The sequence below is a fragment of the Erinaceus europaeus genome, chromosome 16 (genome assembly GCF_950295315.1).
Source record: "Erinaceus europaeus chromosome 16, mEriEur2.1, whole genome shotgun sequence".
Classification (NCBI taxonomy): Eukaryota; Metazoa; Chordata; class Mammalia; order Eulipotyphla; family Erinaceidae; genus Erinaceus; species Erinaceus europaeus.
The window spans coordinates 75,605,954-75,628,494 of NC_080177.1; the positions used below are offsets into that span (position 1 = coordinate 75,605,954).

The 22,541-nt window shown below is 41.6% G+C and overlaps 1 pseudogene; it reads right to left on the reverse strand.

Annotated features, from left to right (window-relative positions):
- Positions 1–9,533: 9,533 nt before the first annotated feature.
- LOC103112318 (peptidyl-prolyl cis-trans isomerase-like 1) lies at positions 9,534–10,128 on the reverse strand (annotated as a pseudogene).
- Between the last annotated feature and the right edge of the window lie 12,413 nt (positions 10,129–22,541).

Genomic DNA, 22,541 nt, shown 5'->3' on the forward strand with positions numbered 1-22,541 from the left:
AAATTACTTAAAGGAGAATTAACTTAAGGATTATTAATCTTATTAATCACTGGCTATTAGTTACCACACAGGCAGTGTCATTTAGGTAAAGGTGTTAGAATTGGAAGAAAGCTCAGAGAGTCATATTTGTCTAGCTCCTTACTCCACAAAGGGATCAAGACACAGAGGTTAAGTGACTTGTCTTGATGTTAACCCTTTATTAGAACTGATATTAGAACACAAATATTAAAACTCCACAAGCCCAATCTGGTCCTTTTTCCAGCCATAACATCATCTTCCCAGATAATAACTTATATCCACCTGCATATCAGATGTCAAGCTCAGAAAAAAAAACAAAAAAAAAAACAAAAAACAAAAAACAACTAGTATAGTCATGGGCCCTTTGGAATATAACTAAAGTAGGGCTACTAACTATCTACAAAACAGAGACCCCCAACTCTTCATCTGAACTATTTCAGCCTTTAGGTTCATGATTAGTCAACAATTTGCTTGGCTTTATATGTTAACTCTCTTTTTCAGCCATCAGGTTCCAGATGCTAACATGATGCCAACTGGACTTCCCTGGGGAGACGACCCCACCAATGTGTCCTGGAGCCCCTGCTTCCTGAGAGCCCTGCCCCATTAGGGAAAGAGAGAGACAGGCTGGGAGTATGGACTGACCTGCCAATGCTCATGTTCAGTGGAGAAGCAATTACAGAAGCCAGACCTTCCACTTTCTGTACCCCATAATGACCCTGAGTCCATACTCCCAGAGGGCTAAAGAATAGGAAAGTTATCAGGGAAGGTGATAGGATATGGAGCTCTGGTTGTGGGATCTATGGTTTTTGTCAATGTTTCCTTTTTATAAATAAAAAATAATAAAAGAGAAGACTCCATGAGGCCTTTTTCTATTACACTTTGCTCATGAAGTCATTTCATAAGAACTAACTATAGTAAAAAAAAAAAAAGTAAAGTTTCTATGAGGGAGCAGATAGAATTGCCTGGTTAGGGCAGTGACTTCTTTTTTTAAAAAAATATTTTTATTAGTATTTAATAATGATTAATGAGATTGTAAGATAACAGGGTACAATTCCACATAGTTCCTACCACTAGAGTCCCATGTCCCATTCCATTTATAGGTGGAATTTAAGAAACAAGGACAGAAAGGGGAAATACAAAGTGGAACTTGGACTGGGTATGATATATTATACCGAAGGAAAGGACTATGAGGAAGGAGAGAAGAGGGGATGGACAGGGAGTTGGGGCCATGATGGAGGAAATGGACCTAAGTTGGAAATGACTGTTTTGCAGACACCTATCATAGGAAGATGAGGAACGGTACCCATGTGTTAACAACTTTATTGTAAACCATTAAGCCCCCAATAAAAGGATAAAAATATGTATTGCTCAAGATAACCATTTCTTCTTTTACTAGAATGCCTTGTACAATAACAATGGTACAAGGGCATCTCCACTTTTGTATCACTATAATTTAGAAGACAGAATCATTTCTGACCAGATCTTTCAGGTTGTGGGGGGCCTGGGGGGTCTGGACTAAGTAGAGTCAGAAAAGGAGCAATCAATTTTTATTACAGCCACAGGAAAAACAAAAGTGGAACACAAGTTAGTCCTAAAGGACCAGCCTGAATATGAGTAGATTTACAGGAGTGGCAGGTCAAGGGGGTTCTTTAATCACACAGATTTGGAAGAGAACTCAATCTGCATTGAGTACTTGAATGGATCTTGATTGGGCATTCCGTGAGGTCTCCCCACTGTCCTAGAATCAAGTCTAGAGCAGATTCCTGAGCAGGTTTTGAAAGTCCAGTGATGTATGAAATGCAGTCTAACGTCCTGGATGGATTGGAAAAAGTGAACACAATGAAAGGAGGATACTCAAGTAACCAAGACAGGAAGTAATGCCCGGAAGCCTTGTGAATAGGAGGAAAGAACCTTTGAGACAAAAACCTGTTGTGCCAGATCTTGTTGAGCACGGGCCGCGGAGAAGAGAGAGAGAGGGTCTGGAGCGAAGAGGAAACACAAATCTTTATTTGCGCTGGCACCTCAGAGTTGGGTGTAGAGAAGCAGGTTGGGCCACGTGGAGGTAGCGAAAATGGCTGCCTCACGCAGTAACCTTTCCTGCGTCTGAACACTGGAGTGAAGCGCTGGCAAGAGAGCGAGGTGCGGAAAACAAAGGGTTTTTATAGGAGTAGCTTTCGCGAGAATGGGAAGGGGGAGGAGTAACCGTAGCACTCCAGGATAGGATAATAACTCTGGTGAGAATGGGAGGGGGGAGGAGTAACCAAAGCACTCCAGATATCGTGGGGATATAGACAGTGTCCTGAGGGCATAACATGGCGGAACAGGCACTCCTAGAATGTCCTAACTCTCACAGGAACCAGTAGCCTGAGGGGAAAACATGGCAGATGTGAACATCTGCACAATTTCCCAGCAAAAACCAAAGCAGCACAGGACTGATTGAATTCAGGATAATATAAGTGACTTAGCTTCAAGATTTTAAGTTGGGCAGAAGGCTGGTGTCCAACATAATCTTGTAAACACCATCAAATACAACCATAGTGGATGGAAAGTTGAGTAATAGAAATGAAGCAAAGGGGAAAGTCAACTGTGATCACAATGCAAGCCTGCCCAGACTTTCCACCAGGCCTCTGGTTTATTTGTCACCCCACAGGCAGGGCCCAGGATGTGTTGGGGATGAGGACTGTACATTTTCTCTGCTCTCAGCACATCCCACAGAAACACAAGTTTCTTGTGCAAAGTAGGGTAAGCTGAACTTGCTGGGAAATTGTGCAGATGCAGCCACATCTGCCATGTTGTCCCCTCAGGCTACTGCTAGTTCCCGCGAGAGTTGGGACATTCTCGGAGTGCCTGTTCCGCCATGTTATGCCCTCAGGACACTGTCTATATCCCCACGATATCTGGAGTGCTTTGGTTACTCCTCCCCCCTCCCATTCTCACCAGAGTTATTATCCTATCCTGGAGTGCTATGGTTACTCCTCCCCCTTCCCATTCTCGTGAAAGCTGCTCCTATAAAAGCCCTTCTTCTTCCGCACCTCGTTCTCTTGCCAGCGCTTCACTCCAGTGTTCAGACGCAGGAAAGGTTACTGCGTGAGGCGGCCATTTTTGCTACCTCCACGTGGCCCAACCTGCCTCTCTAGCATCCAACTCTGAGGTGCCAGCGCAAATAAAGGTTTGTGTTTCCTCTTCGCTCCAGACCCCCTCTCTCTCTTCTCTGCAGCCTGCGCACAACAACCGAACTGAGTAGTATTATTAAATAAAAGTAGAGGACTAGATGGGAAGGGAATGAAATTTAGAGGTTATAGTTCTATGATGATATTGGGAACCTCATACAGAGATGACTATAGGTAGAAGCAACAGGTCGGGTTAATTATCAAACACAATGATTAAGAGTTGGGAATTGGCAGCTGAATACAGAATTGAAATTTTTGTGACTGGATGTAATTTCTGAGATCTGAGAGTTAGGGAGGAAAGAACAGGACTTTTGGATATAAATTACTAAAGTCATGGGCCTCTTGGAACATACCTAAAATAGACTTCCTTGCCTCTTCCCACATGAAGACCCTTAGTGTCATCTGCTCTGTTCTCACCTTTAGGTTCCTTTTTACTAAACAGTTGTCCTGCTTTTTTATCTTATTGCTTTTCAGCAACCAAGTTGCAGATGTTACCATGATGCCAACCTGACTTCCCCGTCAGGTTCACCAATGTTTCCTGGAACCCCACCTCTCCAGAGTCCTACCCCACTAGGGAAAGACAGAAACAGGCTGGGGGTATGGAGCTACCTACCAGCACCCATGTCCAGCAGAAAAGCAATTATAGAAGCCAGGACTTCCATCTCAACAAAATCAAGAGGAGGATAAGGTAGGTCAAGAAGCCCTTACTGTCTTTAGTAAGTCACATTAACCAGGAGGCATCAGCACTAAGAGGATTATGTAGAGTTTAATAAGAAGATAATCAAAGAGGAAAACAAAACAAAATCATAGAAAATAAGGCAAAGTTGAGAAAAACAAAACAAAACCAGTCGCTAATATACTAAGAGAGCAAGGGCAGTAGAGAGAATCAGAAGGCAGATTGTGGAAAAATGTGGGTGGAATGTTTGGAAGATCAAATTTTCTTTCATTACCACATTTGAAAAAAACCACAAGTGATTTAGAAACCGAAGTATGTTTTCTTCCTCTCTTTCTTTCTTTCTTTCTTCCTTTCTGGGAATTATATTGTTCTAAGTCCATTGTATCTTCTTTCTTGATATTAATGTACTCGCCAGGTCTAGTGAATCATGGTTGAAGACTTTGCAGTACAAATCAAAAGGCATTTAATGGGGATTACAGCTGAATTGTGCAAGAGGGCAGAAGAGAAGTGACCTTGAACTGCAGGAATATCTTTCAAAACACAGACTGCTTGGTTTTGCTGGAGCTTAGAAGCAGTCACAAGGTCTATGGTTGACTGGGTCAACCTAAGAAGTGAGAGGTCCATGAAGTAGTGAGAAATATGCCTGCAAAGATCAAGAGAGAAAATTTTGTAGTCTTTGTAAGCCTGTTTAAGGAGTTTGGACTTTCTGCTTTAGAACATGAGCTAGGGGCTGGGCAGTGGTGCACCTGGTTGATTGCACTTGCTACAATGCATAAGGACCCAGGTTCAAGCCCCCGACCTCCATGTGTAGGGAGAAGGCTTCATGAGCAGTGAAGCAGTGATGCAGATGTCTCTTCTTTTTCTCCTTCTCTCTCTGTTGTTGAGGCAGTCTGGTGTCGGGCTGCACCGCAGAGAAGAGAGCGGACGTCCAGAGCAAAGGGGTACACAGATCTTTATTATAGGATGGGGGGAGGTTTGGTTCAGACCACGTGGAGCCAGCCAGCAATGGCCCACGACCACGGGGGGTGGGGGGGGGGGTGGGGGTGGGGAGCAGGGAGCGAGACCTCAGAGAGGGAGAGCCGAGAGCCCAGAGAGAGAGAAGGGAGGGGTGAGGGGGCTTTTTATTGGGCGACAACCAGGGGTGACGTGTAGGGCCAGGATTGGTTGAAAGGGGGCACTCTAGGATTTAGCGAGGCATAGAAAAACCTGGGGGCGGAGACTGCATCAGAATAACTCCTTAGCAACATCTCTCTCTCTCTCCTCTGCTTTTGATTTATCTGTCTCTGTTTATTAGATGCTAAATAAATAAGATATTAAAGAAAAAGAACGCTGGCTGAAGAATGATGACTGGAAGGATTCACACGCAGGAGGAAGTGAGATATATCATGTAGACAAGAGGACTGAGGTTAAAGCACTGGGGATGGAGGATGTCAGGAGCTACCTAGAACTGAGGTGGGCTTAGGGGTTGAGTGTGAAGGAGCGTGAAGAAGGCCTTCTCAACACCTCCCTGGCCTGAGCAGACGCTTAGATGGTGAAGAAGGCCTCCTCAACTCCTCCCTGGCCTGAGCAGACGCTTAGATGGTGGAGAAGGCCTCCTCAACACCTCCTTGGCTTGAGCAGATGGTTAGATGGTGGAGAAGGCCTCCTCAACACCTCCCTGAAACTCATTTTCCTTGAAATAACAGATTCTCAGACCATGGCATCGACTGTTCCGTTTTCTGTCTCTCTGATTTAGACTACCGTAGGCAGGTGTGTCATACAACTAGTATGTCAAATAACAGTATGTCACTTGTCTATGACCAGCCTATTTCACTTATCCTAATCTCCTCAAGGTTCGTTCATGTTGTGCAGGTATCATAGATTTACTTTTAAGGCTGAATAATATATCAACACACGTTCCAGATTTTTTTCCCCTATCTATTGATTGATGGACACTTGACTTGCATGTATTTTTGGTTATGGGAAATAATTTTTCTGCAAACGTGTCTTAACAAATGTATCCTTGAGATACTTTCAATTGCTAGTACTTTAATTTCTAGGTTCTGTGATAATTCTATTTTTATTTTATTTTTTTAGGCAAGGGCATTATATTTTTGTAGTTTCCATACCATTTTATATACACAAGAATTCCAGTTTTTTTCCACATCTTTGCTAACACTTGGTATTTTATGTTTATTTTATTTTATTTTAGTATAGGCTTTATCATGGTGCAAAAAGATCTTATTGTAGTATTGGGCTATGAGCTGCTGTACAGAGTTTGAAGTCTTGCAGAAAGAGCCATGTGAAGAGCAAAAGGAACATTTCAGTTCTTCAAGTGAAGTTTAAATTAATAAAAGAGAAACCGCTTGAGGAACTAGAGAAATGATCTCTAAAAGTGTAGTTTAGAAAGAGAAAACTTGGGAGTCGGGCGGTAGCACAGGGGGGTAAGCGCAGGTGAAGCAAAGCACAAGGACCGGCGTAAGGATCCCGGTTCGAGCCCCCGGCTCCCCACCTGCAGGGGAGTCGCTTCATAGGCGGTGAAGCAGGTCTGCAAGTGTCTATCTTTCTCTCCCCCTCTCTGTTTTACATCCCTCTCTCTATTTCTCTCTGTCCTATCCAACAACAATGACATCAGTAACTACAACAATAAAGCAACAAAGGCAACAAAAGCGAATAAATACTTTAAAAAAAAAGAAAGAGAAAACTTTTGAATCTGCCTGAATTCTCCTCAGTATGAAAGGTACACAGAAAATACCACCAATGCCAGTAACAATAAAAATATGAAAAATTTAACAAAACAAGTAAACAATGAAATACTCTTCAGCTCTTAAATAGACACAGTAAACCACAGCAGCAACAAGAGCAATAAGCAACTGTGTGGGCTACGAGAAATGAGGGCACCAAGAGGACCAGAGAAGCCAGAAGCAAACATGCTTTCCATTAGTGTGGGAAGATCCATGGGCTTTTCTGAGGATCGCAGAAACAACCAGGAGGCAACTTCGCAAGTAGGAAAGCTTCTCTGAGGGAGAAGGGGGTGTGGTATGAGTAAGCAGTGTTGGACAGTTCTGGATCCTATCAACTCCAAGAGGCCAGGGTGTCCTTTCTCGAGAGAAATCTGCAAACGGTTGCAGTGACTGGAGAGCAATGATGATGTATTTATCTGTAATAAATATATGTATTTGTTATTGGGTAGAGACAGAGGAATTGAGAGGAGAGAGGGAGATAGAAAAGAGGGGGAAGAGCTACAGCACTTTTTAACCACTTGTGAAGCTTTACTCCTGTAGGTGGGGACTAGGGACTTGAACCCAAGTTGTTGGGCATGATAACATATGTGCTCAACTAGGTGTGCTACCCCTCACTCTGTACAACAGACATTTACATAAAAACTGGGACTATGATGAAGTAAGGAAAAGCATATATTTGATGACAATATAGGTATGACACAATTCTAACAATGGTCTAGGAATGGAATGCATAGGGCAACGATAAGCTAAATTTGCAGATGGACCGACTGGCATTGAATTGAAGTAGACAAGGGCTGAGCAGCAGTGCATTGGGTTAAGCGTACACAGTGTGAAGTGCCAAGGATCCCAGGTTGGAGCCCCCCCCAAGCCAAGCCCGCACACCACCTGTGCAGGGGGGAGTCACTTCCCAAGCTGTGAAGCAGGTCAGCAGGTGTCTATCTGTTTCTCCCCTTCTCTGTCTTCCCCTCCTCTTTCCATTTCTCTCTGTCCTATCCAACAATGACGACAGCAATGACAACAATAACAATAATAACTACAATAAGGGCAAAAAAAATGGGAAAAATAGCCTCTAGGAGCAGTGGATTCATAGTGTTGCCACCAAACCCCAGCAATAACTCTGGAGACAAAAAAAAAAAAAAAGTAGATAGTATTCTCTTTTTTCTCTTTTCTTTTTGGTAAATAGCATTTAAAGGTTGTTGCTAAGGGGAGAGAATGGAAGTCACCCACATGTTTTTTATAGTACTGCTCACTGTAGGAAGCCAATGGAAAGCAACTCAGAATGAGGGAACTAATGAAATCTTATGTATTTCATGTTGGAAAATCAGCACTTTCCTTATGTATCTTGTTCTGAAATTTCACGAAAGGGTGAGACTGTATAGCAAGAGAGTTGCACCTTCCCTCCCCGTCTTGTAGTACAAACAGATATCTCTCTGACCTCGAGTTTGCTTTGTTAGTGTGCTTCACAGAATAATAATAATAATTCCTCCTCCTCCTCCTCCAAGATACCTATGTCCTATTCTCCTGTATTTGGGAATATGTTAGGTTATATGGGAAAGGAAAATAAAGTGTAATAATATTACCTGATTTCATTTTATATTATATATACTTGTCTATTTAATTTTTATTTTATTCTTTTTTTTTCAAACATCAATGGAAATTTATTTTGGAAGTGTACACATTACATAGGCATAAGCTTAAATCAGAAAGATTGGGAGGGGGGATTTAATATATAAAAATCTCTTGTCTAGTTTCTCTAAGGTTTTATGTAAAAAATAGACAAAAACACCTTGGTGCTTCTCCTTTATGAGAACACTGATTTTTAAAAATAATTCACAGTCTATCCTTATGCTCACTACAGATTTCTGACTCCCTCCTGGGTAAAAAATGATCAATGTTTCTGCTTCCTTTTAATAAATTCATTTCTCGATTATTACACATTATCATTCCTCACTTGATACCTTCTTAGAAACTTGATTGTTGGATGTATCTTCATTTGGCAAAAATTCAACATGGTTTTGCGTGGGAAGTCTAAGTGTCAGAAACAGCAGTATTCGGGTTTTGAGAGGGAAAATATAGAGAGAGCTGCATACGTTCCTTGGAAGAACAAATATAAGAGACTGAAATAGAGCACAGAACTAAGAAGGCTGACAGACACTACTTGGTTATGAATTCTGTGCCTGTCAAGCACCAAAGATTGCAGTGCAGGCTAGAATATAAATCTCTGTGGGAAGAAGTTTGGTTGGGCACTGCAAAATGACAGGTCTGGGGCCAGGGAGACAGTATAATGGTTATGCAAAAAGACTTTCAAGACTGAAGCTCCAAGGTTCCAGGTTCAACCCCCAGTATTATCACAAGCCAGAGCTGAGCAGTGTTCTGATATTTCTCTCTCATTAAAAAAAATAAATAAAAATATTTTTAAATGTCAGTCTGTTCTATTTTTTTCCCTCAAGTTTCTCAGAGCAGACACACCAGAAGGAGCAGTGTGGGTCACTGGTAATGTACAGTAACCTGTGAATCAGTACATATGAGCACCTCTGCAAATGCTTTTTCAAACTATATAACAGGGAAAGAAGAGATATCCTGCTAAGATACACTTCCATCTCTAACTCACCCAAGACCCCAGACTTCCTTAGCTTTATTATTTGTAATTCAAAACATTCTAGGTCGGGAGTCGGGCTGTAGCACAACGGGTTAAGTGCAGGTGGCGCTAAGCTCAAGGACCGGCGTCAGGATCCCAGTTCGAGCCCCCGGCTCCCCACCTGCAGGCAGGTCCCTTCACAGGCGGTGAAGCAGGTCTGCAGGTGTCTGTCTTTCTCTCCCCCTCTCTGTCTTCCCCTCCTCTCTCCATTTCTCTCTGTCCTATGCAACAACAATGACATCAATAATAACTACAACAATAAAGCAACAAGGGCAACAAAAGGGAATAAATAAGTAAAATAAAATAAAATATAAAAAAAATTAAATCTTTAAAAAAAAAATTCTAGGTCATCTGGATGCTGATTTGCTGCCATCTCAGAAGACCTGAGTGTGCCTAGGAGACGTGACAGTCTACCCTGAAGGGTATGCCTTAATGATCTTCACATCATCTACAGGTCGGTCCTGGGAGTTTGTTTCTACCATTCCTATTCTATTCACCATTCCGATACCCTGGCATACACGGCCAAAAATGGTATGTTTGCTGTCAAGCCACTGAATGGGAGCGAGGGTCACAAAGAACTGGCTGCCATTGGTGTCTGGCCCTGCATTGGCCATTGCAAGGATTCTAGCTCCTGTGAATTTCAAGTCTGGATGAAGTTCATCTTCAAACTGCTTGCCATAGATAGATGCACCACCTCGACCTGTCCCTGTTGGGTCACCTCCCTGGATCATAAAGTCTTTGATGATTCTGTGGAATTTGGTAACCTCGACAAGCCAACTCAGCAAAGTTCTTACAGGTCTTGGGAGCATGCTTCCAGTACAACTCCAGCACAATGATCCCCATGCTGGTCTCCAGGTACACAGTGGGCGGCTGCCATGAGTCCGGGGGAATCACTGCCATCGCCTGCCCTTTTATTTTATTCTTTACCAGAGCACTGATCAGCTCCAGCTTATAGTAGTGTGGGGGATTGAACCTAGAACCTTGGAGTCTCAGGCATTAGAATCTGTTTGCATAACCATTATACTAACTCCACCACTATTTTAATATTTTTTTAATTGGTAACCAAAGCCTCTCACATTCACAATATCGTCACTGAGTAGCCTTCAGGAAAATTTTTCATTCTTTATCTTTAGAGAAAAGTAGAGGAATGGTAGGGAGAAAGAGAGACAGAGAGAGGAGAGACACTACAGCACAAATCCAGCACCCAGGAAACTCCCTTGGTACTGTCCATGGTCCTCCTGGGTGCTTCTGGGACTTGAACCCAGGTATGCACTTTATCAGGGAAGCTCTCTCTCAGATTCTCACCTGGGACTAAAATAGGAAAATTATCCTGTATTATCTAGTTTGGCTCAAAACAATCAGAAGGGTGTTCAAAAGGGTATTACTTAGTGATGGCAAAAGACAAACCAGGGAAAGACATTGGCTGCGTTTGCTGACCTTGAACATAGAAAACCAAAAGACCATGATCCCAAAGGGATGTGGGCGGCCTCTGTTAACCAGAAAGGGTAAGGAAGTGATTCTTTCCCAGAGCTTACAGAAAGAAGTGTTGTCCTGGCAATGCTTATTGTCCTGACTAAGGATTTCACTGCTCTTGGAAGTGAAATATCTTTATGGAGTCTATGTTGAATATTGGTGGGTTAGGACTCAATATGCCTACTAGCTATCTACAAATTGGAGACACCCTCCAAATCTTCATCTGCCCTATTCCAGCCTTTAAGTTCATGATTGATCAACAATTTGTTTGGCTTTGTATGTTAACTCTCTTTTCAGCCACCAGCTTCTAGATGACACCATGATGCTGACCAAACTTCCCTGGACAGACAACCCCACCAATATATCCTGGACCTTTGCTTCCCCAGAGCCCCACCCTACTAGGGAAAGAGAGAGGCAGGTTGGGAGTATGGATCGACCTGTCAACGCCCATGTTCAGCGGGGAAGCAATTACAGAAGCCAGACCTTCCACCTTCTGCATCCCACAATGACCCTGGGTCCATGCTCCCAGAGGGATAAAGAATAGGAAAGCTATGAGGGGAGGGGAGGGGATGGGATACGGAGTTGTGGTGATGGGAATTGTGTGAAGTTGTTACCCCTCTTATCCTATGGTTTTGTCAATGTTTCCTTTTTATAAGTAGATAAATACATGAAAAAAAAGACTGGCAAAAAAAAATCACCTGCTTATAAACTTCAAACAAAGAAGTAAGTTTAAGTGTACAGGATTGGAACTGACTAAAAGAAAAAGCAAAGTAGGAAAGACAAGCTGGACCCTGGTAAGAAAATGTGTATCCTGGGATTGTGGGCACTTTTAATGAGAAGATGGAGGGTGTTTCATCTTACTCCACTAGGGGACACTAGGCTTGGGACATTTACTCTATATTTGAGGTCACCTATATACTCCATAATCCAGGCTGACCATCTGGTTATTAACTATGAGTTGCTAAGTAAACATCTTCAGTCTTTAGGAAAATTCAGAGCATATGTCATTTCCTGACACAAAAGTCTCCCTGCTGTTTATCTTCTTTCCAGAGGGCAGAGGGCAGAACAGACAAGCAGTGATCCCTCCCAAATAGAAAGGACTTGCTTGGGTTCAACATCATTAGGACAGATTGGATCTGAGTCACAGTGGCCAGTTAGAAATCACACAGTTGAGAGAGAAAAGCGGTTTCTTTTCTTAGCTTTGTCTCTTAACTAGCTACAAACGTCTAATAATCACCAGAATGACTGATTCATACACTTATTATCATCCTAGTGTTCAATTTTGTTCTCTGGGATTTTCTTTAGCTTCTATATTCTTTGAAATCCTTGCCTCGAAATACTCTGCTGAAGGAGAAATTAAAACAGCAGTGCGTAAAACTAGCACCTCTAAATGGATAACTCTGAATAATACAGCATAACTAACAGCTATTATGTTCTTATGTTGTTTAAAACAAACTGTTAAAAGCATTTCACTTCCCATCTGTGTATTAGCCCTCACAACTAAGGACCAAATAGTCATTAGGGTAGGATAATAGAAATAGAATCTACAGTCCCAGGAAAGTCAGTAAGGATATATATTTTTTAAGCTGTAGAAACAAATGTCAAAATGGAAAGACTTGAGGTTGTTAACTATTCATCTCTCAAGTAGTTGAGACAAGAGACTTTGTAAAGCCTTAGACCAGAAATCGATGCCAAATGTTTCTTTCTTTTCATTTCTCCTCCCTTTCCCTCTCCTTTCTCTCTCTCTCTCTCTCTGCATTTCCTCAGGCTAAATCAGTAGCCCTGAGGAGGCCACTGAGAAATTACAACAGTGGGAAGATAGAAAGATATATTTAGGAGAATATGAGGGAAAAGATCTCCTATTCCAAAATATGTCTTTGCCAAAAAAAAAAAAAAAAAAAAAAGGAATTTCTTGGGAAGTCCCCTGAAGGTAGAATGGAGACTACCTTGGGAAGAGACATTTATAGGTAATTAAGGGCGCCTCCCTCGAGTGCTGAGGAAGACATGATCTCCTTACCTTTTCAATGGGAGGAGGCTGACCCATAATCTTCACACCTGGTGGTACTGCATAGCCTCTGGCAATCTTCCTAACTAACCTTCTCCTTGTTCCTCTCTCTACTTGAGCTAAGGTGCTTAAAGAGGGCATCCAACACCATGTGATGAATCTTTTTTTTATTCTTTTATTTTTATTTTTTTATTAGTGATTTAATAATGACTGACAAGATTGTGGCATAAGAAGGGTACAATTCAATACAATGCCCACCACCAGAGTGCCCCATCCCATCCCCTCCATTGGAAGCTTCCCTAGTCTTTATCCCTCTGGGAGTATGGACCAAAGATCTTTATGGAGTGCAGAAGGTGGGAGGTCTGGCTTCTGTAATTGCTTCTCCTGTGGACATGGGCATTGACAGGTGGATCCATACCCCCAGTTGTTTCTATCTTTCCCTAGTGGGTCAGGGATCTGGGGAGATGGGGTTCCAGGACATGTTGGTGAGGTCCCCTGCCCAAAGAAGTCAGGTTGGCATCATGGTAGCACCTGCAACTTGGTGGCTGAAAAGCATTAAGCTATAAAGGAGAACAAATTGTTTAATAATGAGAAACCTAACAGCAGATGAGATTTGGGGTCTTCATGTTGGAAAAAGCTAGCAAGTCTATTTTAGGTATATTCCAAGGGGCCCATGACTTTACTAATTTTTGATTAAGCCCAATAGCTAACATGCAGGTGGGCTCAAAGTATTGTCTGGAAACATGGTGTCAGAGTTGGGAATAGGACTAGAAAGCTGGATCAGGGCAGAGAGGAGCTCCCGAATATGAATATACCTTATCTCATGGGACTATATCTAGGTTTTGGGACTTTGCTAGGAAGTGAACCACCTGGAATGGATGAAAGGAAAGGTTTCACCTGAGTAATGAGGCTGAAGGGTTGACATTCCATACCCGTCTTTGGACACAGTCTGAAGTAAAATATACTGAGGTGGTACTCGTTGCATTGATTAGGTTGGGATCAGCAGATGTGATATCATTTGGTATGAATTGAGAGAAGCATGGGGGAAAGTGAGCCCCACTCTAGAGGTTCCAGGACTGGGGAAATATAGGTTCTATAGAGGAAGAGGGAGGTTCCTGCTGTCTTAGGGCTTAAGAAGGCAATAGTTATTGCTATAATCACATTATTTGGCAATTGGGTTAACTTTGAAAAATCCCTTTGTTAGGATCTGCTGTATCATATACAACATCACCATAATTTATGTCCTTTGACATTTGTATATAGCTGTGCCATGGGTTGCTTCTGTTCTCCCTGGTCTAAGCTTTTAAGAGAGTCAACATAGCAAAGAGTATGATGGACCTAGACCTCGAATAAATCCCTCTCTCCATTGTTACCGGTCATCTCTATCAGGAACAACAAAACAGACCCCTTTGTGGGCCCCCATAGGACCTTGCCCTCAACTTGCATCAACAATGGTAGAGAATGTTCCATCCTCTGAAGGAAGGCTGGACAACATACTTCATGCTACACCTGAGGAAGATGGGTCATGATATTGGGGCAGCTTGGACTGTTCCTACTTATGACCACAGAATGTGAGGTCGGATCTACAGGGATGCAGAGGTCACATAGGCTCCTAAGCTGAATATGGGCCCCAGATCACATCAAATTAATGGGGTTTACAGTCAACAATATTTATACACCTTTCCCATATTTGGGAGCTACTCTCTTCCCTGATCCAGCTTTCTGGTCCTTTTTCCAGCCATGACATCATTTCCCCAGACAATACCTTGGATCCATCTGCATATCAGATGTCAGGCTCAGGGGAAAAAAAAACACTAGTATAGCCACAGGTCCTTTGGAATATAACTAAAATATGCCTACTAGCTATCTATAAAACAGAGACTCCCCCCAACTCTTCCTCTGCACTATTCCAGCCCTTAGGTTCATGATTAGTCAACAACTTGTTTGGCTTTATATGTTAACTCTCTTTACAGCCACCAGGTTCCAGATGCTAGCATGATGCCGACCAGACTTCCCAGGACAGACAACCCCACCAATGTGTCCTGGAGCTCAGATTCCCCAGAGCCCTGCCCCATTAGGGAAAGAGAGAGGAAGACTGGGAGTATGGATTAACCTGTCAATGCCCACGTTCAGCAGGGAAGCAATTTCAGAAGCCAGACCTTCCACCTTCTGCACCCCACAATGACCCTGGGTCCATATTCCCAGAGGGTTAAAGAATAAGAAATCTATCATGGGATGGGATACACAGTTCTGGTGGTGGGAACTGTGTGGAGTTGTACCCCTCCTGTCCTATGGTTTGTCAGTATTTCCTTTTTATAAATAAAAAATATATATGGGATATATATATACTCTATGGAAATATTCAGCAATTAAAAAAGACATTATAGGAGCCGGGTGGTGGTACACCTGGTTAAGTGCACGTTACAATGCTCAGGAACCTGGGTTTGAGCCCTGGTTCCCACCTGCAGGGGGAAGACTTTGCAAGTGGTGAAGCAGTGTTGCAGGCATCTCTCTGTCTCTCTCCCTCTCTGTCACCCCCTTCTCTCTTGATTCCTATATCCAATAAATAATACAGATAATAAATTAATTTTTATTATATTTATTTATTGGATTTATTGATGTCTATTTAGTGGTTGTCCTTGTCTTGCTTATTTCACTAAGCACAATCACCTTCAGTTCCATCTAGTTTTTTTTTTGTCCCAAAGGACATGATAATGTCTTTAAATATATATATATATATATATATATATATATATATATACACATATATATATATATTGTGGGATATAAAGAGTAGAATCATGGGGCAGGATGATGTTGCACCTGGTTGAGCGCACATGTTACAGTGAACAGGGACCGGGGTTTGAGCCCCCGGCCCCCACCTGCAGAAGGACACTTCACGAGTGGTGAAGCAGGACTGCAGGTGTCTCTCTGTCTCTCTCCCTCTGTATCACCCCCTTCCCTCTTGATTTATGGCTCTCTACCCAATAAGTAAATAAAGATAAAAGAAAGAAAGAATTGAAACACATCAACCCATATCTAAGATCTTGATAGAACTATGGTGTTTACCATTGAGGGTGTGTGTGTGGGGGGGGATAGAGACACAGAACTCTGGTGGTGAGAGTGGTGTGGGACTACAGACCTATTATTTTATCACCCTGTAAATCATTATTACATCACTGATAGAAGAACTTCTCAGTGGCAGTGATATCCATGACCTTTTCTTGATGAGGAGGATAAAAAAAGCAACAACTAACATTTATCAGAAAATAATCATGTCAGATATTGTGTTCAGCACCTCGAGTCTGTTGCATGATGTAAATTACAAAATGACTTTCTGAAGTACAGGTTTCAAGGTCCGGCACGGAATACACAGAGGTTTATGTAACTTGCTAAAAGCCTTACAGATAGTGAGTGTGTGGTGGATCATAAATTAAGCCCAGACTGTCTGACTGCAGAATCCTTTAGACCTTCTCTATGCATTGCTCCGTGTTACAGAAAAATTAGTGCTCATTGCTTGAAAGATTAATCAAGGGCAAGGGTTGGTGAAGGGAAAACAGTGTTTAAACAAGAGTCAGCACATCCTGAGACAACTCAGGATTTATTGAACATATACTGAAAATTTTTAGTAGTTCAGTCAATGATGGTGCTGCAGGAGAGACTGGTCAGCATCTGAGGGGAGTCTGGGGATTATCATGCTACTCCATGGAGGGCCTAGTCACAGTGCTTTTCTTGAAAAGATTCCAAAAGACTTCCATGATCAAATGTGAAAACTTCTTATTTTTTATTCTAAGGATGTACAGTTGTACAGAAGTGATATTTAAAGTGCAGAGACAGCTTGTGTGTACAGATCCCCATGAGGGCCGTGGACAGAAAAAGGACTACCCTGCCCTGCCCTGCCCTGCCCTGCCCATGAACCTCCCTTAAGTCCCTGATCCTCATTCCACCTGGAGCTAGGTTCTTACTGATTCACTGAGCTCACCCATCTTCCCATAGCCTTCTAATCTCAGCTATTTGAAGTTGCAGACCTCTTCTCCCTGTATTTGTCCTGAATAAGTATTCCAAAGTGTGAGGAGTAGGAAGGTAAGTGCTGGACAGAGGTTGAAAGAACAAACTCTCAAGAGTCTCCTTCTCAAGAGTCCTCTACGATTTCTTCAGATAAGGTTCTACTGGACAAGGAGCCTTAGAAAGAGCGGTAGATTTTCACGAGGGAGCTGTAACTGGTGTCTCATCATATAGCCTTAAAGTCAGTCTGATCTATAGCAGATTTTTTCAGATTTCTCAATGCCAACTCCTAGAACTCTGGTAGGACAGGCTTTTCTATTTCTGTCAAAAATGCCACTAAGGTTATATATATATAGAGAGAGAGAGAGAGAGAAAAAGAGAGAGAGATTTCACTAGATCTGTAGATTGCTTTGAGTAATATTGACATTTTGACTTAATGTTCTTTCTCCAAATTTTTTTTATCTTTATTTATTTATTGGATAGAGACCATCAGGATCAAGAGGGAAGGGGAAGATAAGGAGAAAGAGAGACAGAGAGATGCCTGCAGCCCTGTTTCATCACTTGCAAAGTTTTCCCCCAGCAGGTGGGGACCGGGGACTCGAACCTGGGCCCTTGTGCATTGTAATATGTGCACTCATCAGGTGCGCCACCACCTGGCCCCTATTTGCATAATTTTTAGTGAGAAATAGATGAAAGCTCAGTTTTGACACATGATGGTGCCAAAGATTTTTCATGTGTGTCCTGCTCTCTCATGGTCTGAGCTATTTGCCCAGGCCTCCAGTTGTTTTTCCTCATCACCATTTATTTCTCAGAATAATATTATGGAATAGGTATAATTCTGCAAGTGAGAAAATTGAGAAATGTCTGTACACTAATGGATCATTAATTTATTTGGTAGACTTGTACAGATAACAAAACAGAAACTCAGTGAGAGTTTTCAGTGCTCACTTTATGCCAAAAGCTAGCTTTTTTTTTTTTTTTTGACAAACAGGAGCTATGAAAGAGAATTTCATGTTACTTAGTTACACACAATTTGGAGGTGGTGTTTTGAAACCTGATTAATACTTAGTTACACACAATTTGGAGGTGGTGTTTTGAAACCTGATTAAATGGTGGTCCTCTAATATGGGGACAGGCCTTCTGCTATTCTTTATTGTGCTAGTGAATAAGGCACTATTTGGGTAAGTCTCTTTGATCCTCAATTTTTTCTTGCAAATGGAGATAAATTATAGCTTACATTCATTTGTTTACTGTCTGTGTCTCTCAGTGGAATATACTTATCCAAGAGGGCAGAGACTTTACCCTTCTCCCTTTACAAAGCATTGAATAGAGGCACTCAGTAAATGTTAGTTTAATGTGTGGAATGAATGACTAACCTCTTTACTTGCCACCTGTATTCATTTCCTAAGGCTACTATAACAAAATGCCAAAAGGTTCTGAAGAATAGAATTTACAGCTTAGAGTTCTGGAGGTTATAGTTTGAGACCAAGCTGTGTCATCAGTGTTGGTTGGAAGACTTGGCAGAAAAAAATCTTTTTCCACATCTCTTTTCTGTTATAGTTTCTGGTGGTTTTCTGGCAGTATTTGGCATTCCTTGATTTTTTTGCTACACCCTTCCAAGGCTTTACCTCCATTTACCTATGGAGTTCTCTTTCTCTGTGTATCTGTGTTAAAAATTCCCCCATTTTAAGAAGATTTTAGCCACACTGTGTAAGGGGCCCACACTACTCTAGTATCTTAAATAATTACATCTGCAGTGACCTTATTTTAAAATAGGCCGTGTTCTGAGGTATCGGGAATTAAAACTTCAACATGTGAATTTGGAGAGGGACCAATTCTACCTGTAGCAATAGGAAAAGACATTAATGAAGAGAATATAGTTCCCATTTTTGAGGAATCTCAAATTCCAAAATAGCATCTTGGGAGCAATTCAAGAGAACATTCTTAGGTCTTAAACTATAAAGGGGTTTTGCACACAATGAGTTCAGAATCTCTCAGGCTATTTAAGGACATTGATAGCAGGGATTTTCAATACAACAGATGTGTGACTCTCAAGGAGGGTCTCACACAGATGTTTTCCATCTGAATCAATATGTGAAAGGCTGCCCCGAGTAGGATACTGCTTTGAGGGCTAGGATGTTGATCTTGGAGAATATTTGATATGTGCCTGACAGCTTCTTTGTTCATAAAATGCACCCAGCATCCATCCACAGGAAGTTCTATCAGTGAGTTGTTGCAGGCATCAAATACAACGAGATTTGGAAAAGTTGTTCTGAAATCAGTAAAGGATTAGAGGTGAAATAGTGCATTTAAACCCTAATAAAGAATGACCCACTTACATCAGGTGGATCAAAGCACTGGTATCAGTGTCTAGTATAGCAAGAGTCTGAAAAACATATTGCTGATCTGGAATTTAAATAACAGTGTTTTATTTCTACTTATTTTTTTATTATCTTTATTTACAGCAATAGAAACAGCCAGAAATCTAAGAGGGAAGGGGAAGATACAGAGGGAGAAAGAGAGATACCTGCAACACTGCTTCACCATTCACAAAGCTTTCCCCCCTGCAGATGGGGCCTAAGGGCTCAAATCTCAGTTCTTGTGCATTGTCACATGTGTGCTCAACCAGGTGCGCCACCACCAGGCCCTCCAAAATAGTGTTTGCTATCTCTCTGCTGTATTTTGCTTCACTGTGGCTGTCTGCAGTTTGATGTGATGTACCTGCTGTGTTGGCCTCACAGCCACACGTTACAGTAGCTTACCCCATCATTGTTGGACTGTGGTCAGCTTGATAAAGGACTCATGATTTTTGAGGTGAGGGACAGAGTGTAAAGTGGAGAAAATGTTAAATGTCTTGATATATGGAGAGTGGCACTTTATTTTATGTTCTAATCTGCCTCTCTTTTCCACTTATTTCCCAGGAAGAAGCTGAAGATTGTGTAGCTATCTAGTAATATCTTGGAGAAAGCAGGTCTGAATTTTATCATCTTTCACCAGGAGGGATATAAAAATGCATGCATGTATTCCCTGTTGTTAATCCTGCCTAACTGAAATGTTGAATTTTGAACTGATTTGCTTTGTCATCTTAAAGGGAGAAAGTAAGTGGTGGATTAGGAGCTGAAAAGTACATCAGCTGTCTATTTTTAGGATATACTTTGTTGGGTTAAAAAAAAAAGTAGGCATGGGTTAAAAAAAAAGTAGGCATTGACAAAAGAGAAACACATAATTTAAGATGATATAATTTTGGTAATAAACATGATAACTAAAGTGGATGCATTTAAAAAATATTTTTTTATTTATTTATTTTCTCATTAAGCAGTGTGACAACATTTGCTCATTTTGCAACAATGAATCTCTTCCTTGCAACTGAAAATGGCCGAGTGAGGCCATGTTATTAAGCAGCTTACTTTAGTTTGAGACTTCACTTATGGTAAACAACAGGATGAAAGGCTTAAGCTAAATTGGATAGGGTGCTGAAATTTGTACATACAGAAATGTACTCAAACATTGCGAAGAAACCACGGCACAACTGATTTACAGAAGAGGAACAAGATGTTTTTGCTTCTATACATTTATTAGATATAGACAGAATTAGATGATGGGATAATTAGCATAAGTACTATGGGGGAAAAAGAGGATAGATACTCAGAAGTATTAATAGGTGTAGGTGTGACTTAGAGAGGAGGTGAAGGCAGGAAAATAGAAAAAGTGGGCAGAGAGTCATGGAATCCTGGGATTCCCACAGAGATAGGATAGGCTCAGGCCTCTAACAGATCCCTCTCTCCACCATCACTGGGCATCTCCATCAGAAACATCATCATAAACCTCTTGAGGACCTTGCCCTCAATGTGGAACAACAATGGTGGAGACTGGCCCACTCTCTGAAGGGAGGCTGGGTCAGGGTCAGCCTACTCTGCTACTCGAGCAACGCCGGTCCTGAAATAAATGCAGCTTAGAATATTCCCCGCTGTGACCATGGACTTCAAGCTCACACTGACAGAGGTTACACAGGCTCCTGTGCTAAATATGAATAGACATGGACCCTAGGTCAGATCGATGGGGCTTATAGTATTTATATACTGTTTCCATACTTGGGAGCTACTGTTTGCCCTGATCTAGCTTTCTAGTCCTATTCCCAACTCTGACACCATGTTCCCAGACAATACTTTGAGCCCACCTGCATGTTAGCTATTGGGCTCAATCAAATATTAGTAAAGTCATGGACCCCTTGGAATATACCCAAAATAGACTTGCTAGCTTCTTCCAACATGAAGACCCCAAATCTCATCTGTTATATTCTTACCTTTTGGTTCCTTATTATTAAACACATTGGTCTGCCTTATATCATAATGTTTTTCAGCCACCAAGTTGCAGATGCTACCATGATGTCAACCTGACTTCTCTGGGCAGATGACCTCACTAAATGTGTCCTAGAACCCCACCTCGCCAGAGCCTTGCCCCATTAGGGAAAGAGAGAGACAGGCTGGGAGTACCTGCCAACACTCATGTTAAGAGGAGAAGTAATTACAGAAGCCAGACCTTTCACCTTCTGTACCTCATAATGATCCTGGGTCCATACTCCCAGAGGGATAAAGAATATGAAAGCTTCCAATGGAGGGGATGGGATGTGGAACTCTGGTGATAGGAATTGTGTGGAATTGTAAACCTCTTATCCCACAATCTTGTTGCTCATTAAATCACTAGTTAAAAAAAAAAGAATGGGAAAAAATATAGTAGATATAGACTCAGATATATAATTATAGATAAAAAGCCCACCCATATTTGTGACCAGGGGAGAACTCCCTGAAGCTTTCAATAGAGAGGATGAGGACACAGAGTCTGGTGGTGGGAACATTATAGAATTGTACCCCTATTATTTTATAATTTTATAAATCAATATTAAATCACTAATTAAGAAAGATGGGCAAGCAGTGGCGCACCAGGTTAAGCACACATCATACAAAGCTCAAGGACCCATGTGAGGATCCCGGTTCAAGCCCCCCCCAGCTCCCCACCTGCAGGGGAGTCGCTTCACAGGCGGTGAAGCAGGTCTGCAGGTGTCTGTCTTTCTCTCCCCCTCTCTGTCTTCCCCTCCTTTCTCCATTTCTCTCTGTCGTATCCAAAAAAAAAGGCCACAAGAGCCGTGGATTTGTAGTGCAGGCACTGAGCCCAAGTGATAACCCTGGAGGCAAAATAAACAAATAAACAAACTAATTAAAAAAAAAAAAGGGTAACAGAGATCTCAAATTCTATTCACGATGGAGTTCACGACTACCACAGAATCTTATCTGGGGAATGTCCACAAAGCACAGTTATATCTGATGAAAGAAAATAAACATTTAATACACTCTATATTGTAAAGGAGTATTAAATCTACCTTTCAAGAAAAGATCAAATAATTCAGATCTGTATATTGCTAAGATCCTAAAACTAATTTGCATTATTCGATTATTATTATTTTAAGAGGTAGAAGCCCTTTCCTCTTGCTACCAAATACATTAGTACCTGGAGCCAACTGGTGGTTTACCTGGTGGGCTGGGCACAAAGGACTCCTTCAAGTAGAAATATATTTTTAATATTTATTTTTTTAGATAGAAGCAGAGAGAAAATGAGGGGGAGGAGAAAGAGAAAGAGAGACACAGGCAGTCCTGCTTCACCACTCATTTTTCTGTCTCTATTCAAAAAAATAATAATAAAATTAAAAAAAATATATATTTCTATTTGAAATTTTCTAGCCAGGAGTAATATTTTTAGTATCATCAAAAACAGAATGACTAAGGAGGGGGTAGACACCAGTCTTTACAGATCCTTACACCAGCCCTTTGTGCCACGT